Source organism: Anomalospiza imberbis, chromosome 3 (genome assembly GCF_031753505.1).
Source record: "Anomalospiza imberbis isolate Cuckoo-Finch-1a 21T00152 chromosome 3, ASM3175350v1, whole genome shotgun sequence".
Taxonomy (NCBI): domain Eukaryota; kingdom Metazoa; phylum Chordata; class Aves; order Passeriformes; family Viduidae; genus Anomalospiza; species Anomalospiza imberbis.
In genome coordinates, this window is record NC_089683.1 from 64,086,057 (window position 1) to 64,099,090 (window position 13,034).

The 13,034-nt window shown below is 39.8% G+C and overlaps 2 long non-coding RNA genes across 2 annotated transcripts in view; one reads left to right on the top strand and one right to left on the bottom strand.

Annotated features, from left to right (window-relative positions):
- Nucleotides 1-1,660: 1,660 nt before the first annotated feature.
- Nucleotides 1,661-3,208, bottom strand: LOC137470948 (uncharacterized). The gene is made up of 2 exons (XR_010997322.1): nt 3,055-3,208; nt 1,661-2,123 (listed from the first exon to the last, which is right to left on the bottom strand). It is a non-coding gene; the product is annotated as an uncharacterized lncRNA (long non-coding RNA).
- Nucleotides 3,209-3,362: 154 nt separating this feature from the next.
- Nucleotides 3,363-13,034, top strand: part of LOC137470946 (uncharacterized) — a 30,626-nt gene continuing 20,954 nt past the window's right edge. The window contains exons 1-2 of the long non-coding RNA XR_010997320.1: nt 3,363-3,587; nt 4,041-4,184. This is a non-coding gene — a long non-coding RNA (uncharacterized lncRNA). The remainder of the gene's footprint in view (nt 3,588-4,040; nt 4,185-13,034) is intronic.

The window sequence follows — 13,034 nt, forward strand, 5'->3', positions numbered from 1 at the left end:
GTCATACATTATCCTGAAAAACTGGGTAAAAGCCTTGATAGTGCTTCCCCAGCAGAATGCTGAGTACATTTTATGTTGCAAATTTAGCTCTTTGCAGTTGGGTTCTTTCACATAATGTGCAGCCAACCTTTTAAGGGCCCAATCAATGCTTCTCCCAACAATGCTAATGGAAAATGTCATTGATTTTTAGTAGGGAATTGTCTGTTAATAGAGAATCCAAATGTATGTGTATAAGCATGTGGGGAGGTATATAGAGAAGAAAGTCTAGTCCCAATGTACCTGAGTTGCTTCTGTCTGTAGTACACTGGTCTATTTGTGCACCAACCTTCAGAATTGTTAGCTGCTGAAGGGAAAAAAAAAAAAAAAAAGAGAAGAAAATCTGTTAGGATGCATAAAGTAGCAGAAGTTTCTGCATTTTCACTACCTCTAGAAAAAAAAAACAGTAAAAATTTAAGTTCTGTGTTTAGATGGTAAAAACTAATTTGTGAGGAAAAAATACGTAATTTATGAAAACAAAAACCCCAAACAAAACAAAAACCTCCAAAAAACCAAAAAATTCCAAAACACCACAAGATTGAATCCTGGAAACAAGAAATACAAGAAACTAAATGAATTATCTGCTATCTGAAGAGGAATGTTGTTCATGTGGGGATCTTGGTTGTACACTAATGTTTTCTTTTTTGAAATATCTGTTCAGTGTACTTTTTCCAGAAGAAATTACAGGCTATTTCTAACAGTCTCTTCACACTGGTTGCAGAAAATGGACACATACATTCCTGCCTTTGGAAGTTAAATTTGGGGAAAACCCCTGATTTCTAGGTCAGTTTAAAAGAGGTGAAAGAGCATTACAATGATACAGGAATTCAGTGCCCAGTGCAGCATCACCAGTTGAGAAGCTGCCTTAGTAAGAGATGGTCCCATCCTTTTTGCCTTAATCAGGGTGTTGTAATGTGCTGCCTGGAAATGGTGATTTTGCAAATTGCTGTGCCAACTGGGAGCTGCAGTGTAGCCCAAAGGACTTAAAAAGCAAAGCCCAGGTTCAGGTTTATGTAGTCAGTACAGCAGTCACAGACTAGGGAATGAGAATGATTTCAATCTATTTACTTTTTTATAGAGCCCTGATACAAAACAAAAAGTGCATTTCAGAAAGGAGATCCTAAGGAAAATGGGTGCACAGGGAGCACGTGGCTGTGAGCAGAGGTTATGCAGAGTTGCACAGAAGTCCCAAGTTTGAGCCTAAGGTAGCTTAAATCCATTTGCAAGCCATGGACAGACAGTATCAAACACTGGTGATCCTAAATGAGGTTGGCATATTCCCATACTCGGCACACTTGGATCTTTCAGGGCAAAAATCAAACAAATTCCACAGAAAGGTCACTTGTGATGTGATACACAGGGAAAAAAAGTGTTTGTACCTCAATGTAATATTGAAGAGACAGCCCTTTATTTATTCCAACATGGAACATTAAGCCTGATTTCTCCATTTACTCGTGCATTTTCTTGCAAAATCTGTCAGAATTTAAGATTGTGTCATGTGGAAAGTAGTTGATAGGATATTTCTGAATTTAAAAAACTGCAAGCAGTACTCTGTTTTTAGACTGTTAAGCACAACCCAAGGCAAGCGAGCTGTGTAACATAAAAGCTTTTTTTGAAGTGCATCTTTGAATTCCAGGACTGACTACAACAAATTAATCATCAAATTCATGGGATGAGTTTCTTGCATGATATGACAATCTCATGTGAAGCCATGTTGGATTTTGGGAACAAAGAATCTAAAAAACTACTTTCTGTGCCACAAACTTGCTCTCTCAAATGATCACCAATGTCTGGGAAATTGTGACCTCTTTGAACTGGAAGTCCATGTTAGAAATTATCTAAAACACTTGCTGAGAAAAGAGGGAAGAAAGTGTCTTGACAATAAACTCAAATGCCTTTCTCAAAAGTCATTCTGGTTGTTGTTCTTGTTTGTTGGACTTTTCCTTCTTTGGATAAACCAGATCTCATGTCATCTATTAATTCTTATAGAGTGCCTTAGCAGTACTCTTTCAACAGGTATTTCCTCACCCTGCTTGAAACATCTTGGCTAGCATCAAGCTGTGATACTAGTGTGTGTTTTGGAAGGCCTGCCAAGAATAATAAATATGAAGGGAATCTAAGCTTGATTGTCCTTTATGCCCTAGTTTGTAGACCATGGACTTCCCAACATTCATCTATCTGGGAAAATGCAAACAACAATGCAGCAACTCCTGCTTTTGTGCCGGTCCATGTATGTACGTGACAGCACAGGGGCCTCCAGACTTGTTGGCTAGACTCCAAGACTAGTTGGTAGAGACAGCCAAAACCTTTTTGCTAAACTCTGGATCCAGAGAAGAGTTTCCTACTCTCACCTTTTCTAACGTGACCTGCCAACATTTCTTTCTAACATGCCTCTTCTAACATGCCTGCCTCCCTTAATCCCAGCCCCAGATGCCACCTCTACTTTCTGCTCCAGCAGAGCTGCAAAGACTGATGCTGACCTTCAAACTCTCGCTCAGTGTCCCATTTCACACCCAGCTCCCACAGACAAGCTCAGCTCTGTCCTCAGCTGCTCCAGCTCCTCCTTGCAGGCGTGAAAGGCCTGCAGGCAGCTACGGCACCACTCCAGCAGTAGCAGTACAGGCAGGCTCTCATGGTGTCCACTCATGATGAGGGGGGTGTCTCTGCCCACAGCACCCAACATCGAGCTGTGGTTCGTGCCCATGGTGTGGCGGCCTCTCCCACAGTCTGCTAGCCTACACCTTACAAAAGTGTTGCCTACAGTCTGTTTTACTGGGCTCTCCTCTCCTGCAAACATTTGGGTTTCCTAAATGCCTGTGAAGAGAGGTGGCCCTTAGGATAGAAGACAGCGAATATTAAACAACTTTTCAATGGCAAGATAAATTGGTAAGATAACTGGCTGCACACCTTGATTTGCATTTCTTAAGAGCCTGATGTCCTGAGAGACTCTACCTCAAAAGTAGAATTCCATCAAATAGGGCCTAATTGGGAACACTGGATATTAATCTTAAGTTTTACCTGGTAGTCTTCAATTCTGCTTTTTTGCAGTCTGTAACTCTGAGAAGATACTGGAATGTGGAATTCAGTTTATTTCCTTCACATTTGCAAACTGTTAAGTTCTTCCCTCCCCTCCCTAGCTCCTGCTGGCACAGTGTTTTTATAGCAATGTGAACAACCAACGTGGGATAATAGCAGAAGACTGGTGAGGAGGATTATAAACACACTGAAGTGACTTGCAGCTGGGGTGTAGAAAAACACATACATCATACTAATTGTTGTTTAGACTTGTGTGTTTGACAAGTAGAACATCTGTGTTTAGATAAGATAAGCCTGTGAGAGACTTAGAGGCACCCTATCACACATGCTTGAGATTCCTGCTCTGCTTCAGGAAAGATCAAAGCAGAGTGGTAAAATACCTGTGTGAATCCCTGATAAACAGGCAAGGACAGCAGGTTTGGTGATCCTCTAGCATGGACCAAGCTCTGTGGTGCCTGTGTCCCACTTGTGTGCCTCTGCCTGGGTGCTGTTTTGGGGATTCCCTGGTCGGTGAGGTAATGGAAATAAATGTCATCTCTGTGTTTTTGTCATTCTTACTGTGTCCTGCCTGTTCTGACTCACACAACCAAGTAGGGAAAATATGTCATTATAGAAAGTAATTCATAATCTTATGGGACACAGTCTACATAAATTGTGACCTTGGTGAGATTAAAAAACAGAAAAATGTGAGGTTTTTGTGTGAGAATTACCCCAGTGAATGCCTATCATAGGAGGGTAATGACTATTGCTATACTACAGGCAAATTCAGAGCAGGTTTTGTCACTAGGCACCACATGATTTAGTTGCTGAAAATGAAAAATTAGTTTCCTAATGCAGGAAAGTAGGTAATTTATCCAAGTTTATTATTCTGGAGATTGCCTCTGGATTATAGGGACACAAACCATTTGACAGCACCACACAAATTAATCCACACCTGGCAGACCCACATGTTTCTCCTCTTTCTTCAGCAAAGATATCCAATTCCAAGAGATTGATTCCATTATTCTGGTGTTTGAGTGGCATTAAGAGAAGACTGCAAAGGTGGATGCAGATTGGATGTGCACCAGACTCATTGGGGCACCATCAATAATGTCATTCCTTCAGAAGATCAGGTGAGTAAAAACAGCTCAATGGCACATAGAAACTCAGGCAGATCAGCTAAAGAGCATGGAGTTCAAGAAAGCATCTGTCTCAGTGGCTTGTCCTAAGTCTGCACTTGCTCCTTTAATTCTGCAAATAAATCTAACATAACTTCATTGTTCTGCTGTAGTTCTGAGGGCAACAAAGTACAAACACCAGTTTTGCTGTACCTTTTTGACTTGTTGGATTCTCTGCTGCATCACAGAGGGGCCACTACAATAATATTATCACCATATTTATGGAGCCTTTCTTCTACGTGGGTTTCCTCAGTGTCTTGCACGAGATGAATACTACAGTCCTTCCCATAGTGAGGTCACTGTTGTAGTCACTTTCACTGAAATTTGAGTTTCCATGAAATTGAGAGAAACTTTGTACTTTGGAAATAACCTGATTTCATACAGATTTCACAGAGAAACCATAACAGGGTGGAAAAGCCAGTAAGAGAAGAGATTCAGACCCCATGCAGCATAATCACATTACATTAGAGTAGTGTTCTGAGGAAGCCTTGCACACCCTTTTTCCTCATCTACAAAGTAGGCTCCTTGTGACCCAAGGAAGTACATTTGAAGGATCCCTACTAATCCTGAACACCGTTTTGTAGCAAGTGAGACAGAGTAAAAATTTAACAGGGTAGAAATCTATTTGGGCTTAAGTGAAATGTGCCTCTTTGAGCTTGCAAACATAAGTAAAATATGCTGTTTAGTCTGGTAACTGCAGCACTAGCTAAACTGCCCCAGCTAAGGAGAAAGAATGCAAATTTCCAAGCTAAAGAGATAAGAGATAAGAGATAAGAAAGACTCCTTCAACCTTGAAACAGCACAGAGTGACCAAGGAGTTCTCTCTGTACTTTCTGACAAAAACTGAGTACAAGTGTAACTAGCTGTAAGTGTAATGTGAAATGAGAAGAATGAATATGCATGAACCTATTGTGAAATTCTATGAATATGTAAATTAGCTAGAGTAATAAAAATGGATTGGGAGTTTTCAGGGGCACACATGTCCTTTGAAGGGGAAAGATCCCTCACATGTGTCCAGCGCTGAAATAAGCATACCGTCCCTACAAATCTTTATAGGAATTGTGGGGTCTTGAATTTTCACTGCAATTCACAAGCCTTTCAGGAGTGGGGGCAGCTCTCTGTGAGCCATGCACTTTGCAGACCTGACAAAACAAATGTTCCTATCCCAAAGTGGTCTTTATTCAACTCAGTTGAATTCTCCTCACTGAGCACTGGGAAGCACTAAGTTTACTTACAGGTGGGCTCAAGACAAGACCACAGCTCCCTATGGGATTGGGAAGATTAGGCTAGGTTGTAGCAGCCAAGTCAAAGTCTGGAGCAGCACTAGCACCTAATTGAAACTAACCAGACTAACTAAATCAAATTTTGGTTGCATAATCATTGCTTAGGGTTTCCTTTAAGTCCTGAGAACCCCTTGACTGCTCTGCAGAAAACAAGCCACAGGTGAAATCTGATTACAAGTTAAAGTTAGTTTGCCAGGGAGCTTGGAAAAGCAGGATGAAGGAAGGCAGTTGCAGTTAAAGACATCTGTAATGCTGCATCTTGTTTTCTCCTGGTTTATCAACACTGCTTGCTACAGGTACTTTTAAGTACTTTTAAATTTGTTGAGTTACAAGATTTATTGATGTTTTATTGACTGTGACCTAGAACATAAGTAATTCCCTCTGTTGGAAGTATCCTTGCCTTCTTAATATCATATCAGGAAAAACTTGTTGTTCAGGCTCCTTTATCAAAGTTGAAGACAGCCTGTGTACAGAATAGAAAACAGCTATTTAAATCCTCTCAAAATGGTTGTAATCAAGTATGTAGGTCAAATGTTCAAGTTGCTTTAAACAGTACAGAAATTGTCCTATCATTCTTTACTATTTGATACAAATTGCATTTAATCTGAAATTATTACTTTCCACATGGTGTGAGCAGTTGGAACCAGAGGATGCAAAATTTCCAGGCCTCTTCAAGAGGAAGAAATTGGAAAGTAGAAGGAGATGTGTAAAATGCTTCTGGTGAACAGGGTGTGACTTTAAAGCCTTTGCTTTTCATTCTTGTCGTTAGGCTGGCTGCTGTAAGGGCTGCTACTACCCATTATCTTCTGTGCCCCTGATTGAACCAGCAGCTAGATTAAGGGTGCCCAGACTGGCAGATGTATGGAGGCTTTGGGTTAAAAGTGGGCTGCAGTAGATGTTATGTTTGCCAATTACCTCTCTCTGCAAGGCTCTAAATCCAGAACTGTGACTCTCATTCTGGGTTGCTGCAGTTTTGTGTTTAATGAATTAAGGTAATCTGTGCTGATGGATCCTTGTGGCTGTGCAGCAACCTGCATAATTCAGCAGGTACTTGGTGAGCCTTTCTAGGAAACTGGTGGGATGTCCAGGCTCTTCCCTTGGTGTTGGAAAAAGCACTCCTGATCCTCCTATGTACACTTTACTCACCTTTTGCCATCTATAAGGCCTTGTACCTGCTCAGGCTGTTACTTCGTGAGGGTATCTACCCACCACAGACACCCCTTGAGGAAGGTGTGCAGGCAGGGGACACATAACCAAATACTGGTGGGGCTTGGAAGCCATCTGTCCCCTCTGTGTGGATTGCCTAGGGAAGGAAACTGAGACAAAAATGAGTAAGTGCTTGTCTACTCTAAGCAGGCTATCTGGTATTAAATATTTACAACTGTGCTGATTTGCCAGACGCTTAATGGTTCGATACAGAGCTGTTGGACTGTCACTGGGGTCTCTGGATGAAGCTGCCACTTGGTTCAGCACTACTGTGTTGTACTCCTGGTGCTCCTGGATGGCTTTGGCAGTTCCCTTTCATTTCCAGAAACTTGGAGGATGCAGGAAAACATCTCCTGACAACCTCCATTGGAAGCCCTGGTGCCATTCAGGGCAGTTGATCCCATACCAGCCCAAGGAGCCAGTCATTATTTAGCCACTGGCAGCTGTTTTGGGCAGGCACAAGCAGAAAGGGACCTTTGCTGTGTAGCTGTCACAAATCGGGAGTGAGGCTGTTGGGAGCTAATGACTGGGTTAGGAAGAATATGTATTTTGCCAAAATGTATGGTTCAAAACAATGTTAGCTGGAAAAATACCAGTTGGAGTAGTCTGTGTTTTTGGGTACTATTGTGGTAATTTATGAGAAGTACTAAATAAAGGTGTACAACTTTAAAAAGGGCTGGTACAGCACTGGGGACAAGGGACTAGGTGATCAAGAGTTGCTGGAAATTCTCTAAGGCCCATCAGCAGTGAAATCCAACCTCCCTTAGAGTAGCTGTCAGATGTTCTGGTGTCCAGTTTCACCAAACAAGCTGAGTCCTGGAAAAATTGGGAATTTAATCTTGTTGTCTGTTAAACATGATGGCAAGCTACCTAATGGATAGAATGCCTTGCCAAGCTCCCTTCTTCTGGGAGCTGGGAGTGGTGCCCAGCATAACTTGGGCCAGGGAAGCAGGTTGTCATTATCATGAAAAGTTCTTTTCAGCTCTTTAAAAATCAGTATAATTGCTCTAAATGCAAGCCATTCTGGAAATATTCTTTGTCTTCTAACAAAAGTAGAAAATAGTATTTATTAGAAGTTAATGCATTTAGTGTAAATATTTCGTGACACTCAGTCCCAGCTAAAACAGAAAATCTGTTAATAAATGAAACTGGACAAACCAAATTCATAAATGCCTCCAACGACTGTGTGGTTAGTTGGTAGTTGGAGTGGGGATTTGGAAGGAGTCCAGAAAATATATAGGAGGTGATAATATTTTGAAGTGATGTTAGCTAAAGAAAGAGAGCTGTTCATGGGGAGCTGTCAGATACGGTATCCAGGCATGCTTCCTGCTTATAGTTTACCTTGCCTGCCATCCCTACAATTTCTATTTACATTATTTAAAATAAAATATACATAAGCTAGATAAAGAATAATAGATTAGCAAATAAGCCCTCTGATTTACAGGATGATCTGCAAAGTATAAAATGCAATATCAAACAGTAGTTCTTTCCTTGTGCTCTAGTTTGTTAGGTCATGTTTTTAGAACAAGAAAATAGAATTTACTATGTGTCTCTTTATTTATAGAGTCAGCCATAATAACTGGCACACAGATCTAGATGTTACCAGTGTATTAACTTGCTATTTTTGTTATAAAAATATACTCTAAGGGTCTAAAACTTCATTATTTTGTTTCCAGTAGAGATCTTACTGGGGAGGTTGAGACCACTCAGCCTTTCCTTCTTACAGGTGGGAGTGGCAGGACTGGGGCTGCTGGAGAGGTGCACAAAAGCACGGGAGAGGTGCAGGACCTCATGGTGGAGTGGGGCACCACTGGGCCACTGGGTGATGGTTTCTGGTAATGCTGTGGCAAAGAGCCACTGTGAAAGTCTCTGAATTGTGCTAGACAGGACTGTACTTGTGTGGCTTCTTCTGTCTCTGAACTAATGTCCTCTGTCTGCTTTGATCTTCCTGATGCAGCCAAACACTGAAGGGTTGTGCTAATGGATCTGCACTTTTTTTTTTTCCCATTGCATGAAAGCAGCATTTTTAGTTCCTGATGACCACAATGTTTTGCTGCTAGAAACCCCTAGAAATCAGTCTTTTATAGAAATATTTAGGTTCTGCATCATTAACAGAAGTGAAAAAGGGGTCAGTGTTAATTAAGATAGGGTTTATAAACAAGCTAATTCCCATCAAGTTTATTTTTTTTCTAAAAAATAGGTGTACAGTCTTTCTGAGGAGCCTTAGGCCATACTAACATCTGAGAGTGTTGTCAACTGTGAGTTTTCCAAACTGGAGAAAAAGAGAGAGAAAAGTGCCACAGAACTGAAACACATGCTGAGTTTTTAATGGTGCTGTTTAAATTATTTGGTGTGTTGTTGGTACACAAGCAGGGAAATGTGTATGTAGAAATATGTTTGAAATTGTCTGGTTTACCTGCAGTGGAAACTTTGTGCAAAGCATTTTACAATGACAAACAGATATTCCAGATTACTAGTAGAACATAACACGTGACACTTAGTTTTGCTCTCTACAGCCATGGGTCAGTCTGTGGAGGTAGTTTTTATTCCTGTGTTGTCTTTTGTATAGTTGGCAGAAAATTAAAATTAAGCCAAAGGAGAGACAAGTGAAAAATAGGAAGTCAGGAAGGAGAAAGCAGTTTTGTGAGCTTATTTCTGGATGGGCATTTCTCTTACCTCTTTTCATCCTGATTTGTGATCTTTTTCACTTTCCTTTCCTTTTAGGATACTTGATGGTATAGCACAGGAAGAGAATGGCTTTGCTTCCTGTGCTCTGTGCTTGGAAGGCCACTAAAGGAATTCAGTTCATTAGTATTCAAAGAACTAAAAAAACATGCATTCAGTTCTCTCAGTTTGAACCTGTAAAAAAACAAAACAAGAATTCAAAACACTATATAAAATAAAAGACAGACCTATGAAGGTGCTCGACATGACTGGAGAGGATTGCCTGTCCATGCTCTCTTGCTTTAAAGTATTTATTTTTGCCACAGATGGAAATATGCAACTGAACTCTGAAAAGTTCTAAGGTAATTCAATATTCAATAAAAAAATAACAAGAATCAGCCTTCAAGAATAAAATAATGCTGACATTGTAGGGACAAATGAATATAGAAGGAACTGGATAAGATAAAACTGTATTAATGGCACGACTTTTTGAAAGGATGTTTGTGGTGAGGTAGGGGTTGGCCTCTTCTCCCAGGTAAAAAGTGACAAGGAGAGAGGGAAAATTGCACCAGGGAAGGTTTAAATTGGATATTAGGGAAAATTTCTTCACTAAAATTTATCAAGCCTTGAAAGAGGCTGTCCAGGAAAGTGGCTGTGTCACCATCCCTGGAAGTGCTCAAAACATATGTAGATGTGTCATTTACATGGTTTAGCAGTGAACATGGCAATGCTGGGCTTGAAGTTGGACTTGATGATCTTAGAGGCATTTTCCAACCTCAATGATTCTATAATTTGGTTCTATGAAATTATGAGTACTACAGTTATGATTGCTTCTTCTACCTTAAACTTTATTTCTGACAGTAAGGTCTCATAGACATGATACTCCTGTGAATAATCAGAAGCAAAACTACTGATGGAGCCAAACTCACAGACAAGTTTGATTCTTTCATACCCTCAACAAACATGAAAGACATTGGCATTCTTCTAGCTTTTTAATGAAAAGCTTGTGAAAGTGCAAGTGTACATTTACACTGCTGTCAGCCTAGTCACGTGTCTGAGAGTCTTCAATGAGGTTTTGCTGTCTTCATCAACACCCGGGCATCTGCAGCATTGATTAGCTGTGCTAGCCTTGCTAGCCATACCACTGAGAATAGCAGGTTGTCTTTATTACAGAAGACACCTTCCTTAGGCTCCACACTCACATGCCTTTCCTGTTCTGCAGACGACCTCATTATCCAAGAGATGAATAGAACTGCTTTGTAATGAGTCATGGCATGATGTGATTATTTACTAACAGACTGAAATTAAGAAATTTCATTATTAAAAATTCATAGCTGTTTCACTTATGACAGTTTTTGAGAGAGGAGTCAGTGAATAATTTACTTGCCATAAGCATTCAGCTTATCTTTATCTGATATTTTTGTAAAGAGTTTGTTCTTGAAATTTGTAAAAAAACTCGCACAAACAACAACATAAAAAACCCCTTACCCAAATAAAATTACTCTCCTAACCAGAATAAGACTGCCCATTCACTTTCTCCTATTGATATAATCTACATTTGTAAGAGTTTTCACTACTAGAGCGTATATAGTTCATGCCAGTGGAGTTTATACTAGCAAAAGTAGTTGCGTATCTGTATTTGGAGGCTTTGCTCCCATAAGAACCCAAGTAAAATCCTTTAAAGTGTGGATTAAGCGAAGAGTTTTATTTTGGGAGCAGTTCTTTCTTGACCACTGTGATATTATTGAACTATCATAAAGATATACTGTCAGGGTTTGTTTGGTTTTCTTTTTTTCAAAGTGCTTCCCATTTCAGTTGAGTTTCTAAATTTCTAGTCAAGATACCTGTTACAGGTGAGAATCTCTCTGAAGTGAAATGTTTGCACTGAAATGCTTATTCTGCCTTCTCTAGACTTAAGGGTTACTTCATAATGCCAAGCAATGACTATTCTCTTTTTAAAAGCACATTTTATCATTGGCAGATACAAACCAATGAGTCACTAGTTTTGAATTTCAGCAAAGATCAGGTGCCAGATGCTCAATCTATGCAGAAGCATGCATCACTTTTATGTGAGATGTTATTTGCTGAGATTCCACAGTGGTTTCAAAGAGCTTTGTCATCTTTTCTTCCTTTGGCTAAAATGAGACAGGCAGGATATTCTATTAATACGAAACTACTGCAGCATTATTGGAGATACCTGCTGAATACTTTCAGTGGATATCTAGAAGAACTATTTTGTATAAATTACCTGTGTTCTTTTACATTAAATGTATTTTGATCAAGAATCTGCCATGTGTGCAAGATGTGTATTTGTCCTGGTCCGCAGAAAAATGTACCCATGTCAGTGAGAGACTGACAGCTCTCACAGGGAAGACAAGCACAGAGATTGCTCTCTAAGCTTGTGAAGCCCCCTTAATGAAAGGGCCTGTATTGTTCCATAGTTTCCTACTAAATATAAACAAGGGATAGTGTATACATAATTAATCTCATCAGGGTTCCTTAGTATTTTCATAATAGAAAAATGAATTACAATTACCCTTTACATCAAGGTAAGTTAATAATTTGTACGTGTACTAGCATATATAAGATTTAAACAAAAAAAAAAAAAAAAGGAAAAATAACCTTATGTCTATAAAGTACAATTCCAATGTTACAGTGATTTCTGGATGCACATGAAATTTCATAATAGGAAATTTTCAAAGAAAGCCATCTGATTTCATACAATTTGGAAACAAGGAGCAAAACTTACTTTGGTGTAACTTTAGGGCATAGGAACAGGAAAGGACACAGAGAAGAAATCTAATTCACTCTCTGCTCTAAGCAGGAGCCTTCACCATTCTGGACAGACATTTGTCTACCTTCTCAGTGTGTCCAGAGATGTTGCTGCCACCGCTTCACTGCACTTTCAGACTACACTTCACTCTTAGAAATTTCTTTTCTGATTTAATCTTGCTTCAGTTTAAAATCACTAGCACCAGTTCACATTGGTGTAGGCATGAAGGGTCCCTATTTTACTGTCTTTGCTGTTACCTTTTATGCAATTGAAAGCTTAATGTCTCTCCTCAGTCTTTTTGTTTGTGGTCCCAATTCCAACATCTTTCTTTTAGATGGGGTGCTCTAAACCTTCACCTTTCAGATTACTGCAGCTAAAACAATGAAGATCTTCCCATTGCACCTATGGTTGCTCCTATTGTCAGGCACGAGTTCCTTTCAGGTCATGATGAGCTCTCTGCTTTGATGCACAAGGTGTTTGCCCAGAGGACCTGATAGCTGCTCCACAACCAGTAGCACCAACATCAGTAGCACAGTGGCTGCTGAGATGTGTGTCAGCATAGCCTGACATGATCAGAGGCAGCTTCTAGGCAATGATGATTTAATTTCAGTATGTTTGCTTGAGAAACGTCTTTTTTTTTTTTTTTTTCCTTTGGTGGGCCTTCTCTTTGGGGTGGAGATTTTAGACTAGAGATGCCGGTTATATTGAAACCTACTAGGGCCAATTAACATATAAGACTAGACAAATCTGTGTTGGAATGAGATAAGGGATACCAATTCCAGATGGAATAAAAAGCAGTTTATAGAAAGAAGAATTTAAGTCATGGCAGTGTTTCTGTTAATATGGATTTGAGCAAGTATCTCTTTTTAATTTTCTTTA